This window comes from Odocoileus virginianus, chromosome 11, assembly GCF_023699985.2.
Source record: "Odocoileus virginianus isolate 20LAN1187 ecotype Illinois chromosome 11, Ovbor_1.2, whole genome shotgun sequence".
Taxonomy (NCBI): Eukaryota; Metazoa; Chordata; class Mammalia; order Artiodactyla; family Cervidae; genus Odocoileus; species Odocoileus virginianus.
The window spans coordinates 64,753,517-64,755,426 of record NC_069684.1 but is presented as its reverse complement, the minus strand read 5'-3'; the positions used below and the strand labels follow the sequence as shown (position 1 = coordinate 64,755,426).

General features: G+C 42.3%; 1 pseudogene; it reads right to left on the bottom strand.

Moving 5' to 3' along the window:
- Positions 1-849: 849 nt before the first annotated feature.
- LOC110145902 (BCL2/adenovirus E1B 19 kDa protein-interacting protein 3 pseudogene) lies at positions 850-1,875 on the bottom strand (annotated as a pseudogene).
- Between the last annotated feature and the right edge of the window lie 35 nt (positions 1,876-1,910).

The following is a 1,910-nucleotide window of genomic DNA, read 5'->3' as shown; positions in this document are numbered from 1 at the left end:
ATGGTGAAAGTCCAAGAAAACCCCCTTCTTGTCTTTGGCAGGGGGAAGAAAACAGTAACCATTATCCAACATGATCAATGTCTTCTCCATATCAAAGACGTACTTTCTGGTAGAAAAGATTTTGCTAAATCCATTCTTAAACTTTATCCAGATGAAGGAACAAAACTCACTTCAGCCTTCCTATCTCACTTGAGGGGTGGAAAAACATAGGTGTCTAGGAGCAAGGCTTTAAGGAAGTATATTTGGTAATGCTGCAGCCAGGGAAAGGTGTAGGGGCCTGAATGCAAAGAACACTGGAAAAACACTTGTGAAGGTCCAACCTCCAAGACACAGGCACATCAAATGATTGAGACTTATTTAGAAGATCATAGAATGTCCCTTCCTCCACTTACCACCCCACCAACACAGCTCCCGGCTTGGGTAGAATAAAAGTGCATTATAACTGAAAGAACTAAAATACAGATCCTATGAACAGGGATACTTAGGGAAGTCTGAAGTCAAGGGAGAAGATCAAAACAAGGACATTGAAAAAACTTCAATTAGAATATCCTATTGTCTCCTTTTATGAGAAGTTGCATGTGACTTTCTCCTATATGGAAGAAAAGCTTTTGGTGAACAGGAACCACATTGCACCATCTTGGCATGTTCTGCATTGGTAACGAACAGGTTGTCAGCAAGATTTTTAGAGTGAATAACTGGGTAAACAAGACAAGCATGTGTTCACATTATGGGAATATATATGGGACTGACAATAAATCCAGAGACTTAAAATCTTGATTTTTTAATATATTTTATTATTTTATTGAAAATCTTAACTCACAAAAGTTGGTATTTCTCCTAATTCACATGGTTTCCATTTTCTATAGATGAGTGGCTAAATCAGGAAGGCCAGTAACGATTAAGTATATATTATAGTTGTAGGCATCTCTGTTGGAAATTTCTACATAATTTTGTTTTTAGTTTCATGAACATTTCATGCTGAGTCCTGGAGTGTTTTACTGTTTTTGTAATGAAATTCCCTCCCAACTCCGCATGGTCCATATTCACTCACATCACTCTTTCTTTGTGTTTCTTACTTTTATTTGACTGAATTAGGAATGCAGCATTTAACAATAACAACAACAAAAAAAAGACAAATGGTGCAGCCACCCAAGGACCAAGATGGTAGCTTCTTCAGTTAGCTGCATTACAAATCCCAATATAAACTCCCCCTAACTGAAAAATCCAGATTCCAGTTCTTTTATCAAAAGGTTCTGGTAGCTGTTGTCAGGAGCCTTCAGGTAGAGATCCCCTACCTCACTGCCAGCACAAGAGAGAGAGAAAAGATGGGAGAAAAACTTTTAGAAACTGCAGAGAAAACGCCGTGTTCCTCCTGTCGACTGGGGTCGTGCGCTGCGGGTGTCTGAAAAGGAACTGGGCAGAGTGGGGAAGGGATGTTTTCCGGCCAACTTGACCAATCCGGTACCAGGTATGAGTTTTTTCTTCAAGATTCTTTCTACGCCTTTTCTTCTCTCCATATACTCTTCCTCTGACCGAGAGCTTTTTTTTTTTTTTTTTTTTTTTTTTTCCGTCAGTACTATGTGGGCCTATTTCGGAAGCTGCGGTGTTATCTTAGGTGGGGGGTCTGTGAGCGAGGTGCGTGGTCACAGTGAGAACTCCTGGGGCTGCTCCGTCCAGATTCACACTGGGCATCCAGCAGTATTTCCTCCACGTCGCCATTAGAAACAGAAACCGAGTCTGGAACACAGAGGTTTCCCCACTATTGCTGAAATATAATCGCCCCCCAAAGCCACACAGGCTCTCTTCGCGCAGCATGTAGGCCTCACTCTGTGACGTGGAGCCCAGGAGTCGGGTTCGGCGTCCGGGTCGACGTGGGGTCAGTGTACTTCCGGGTCGATGGCTGGGTTGGG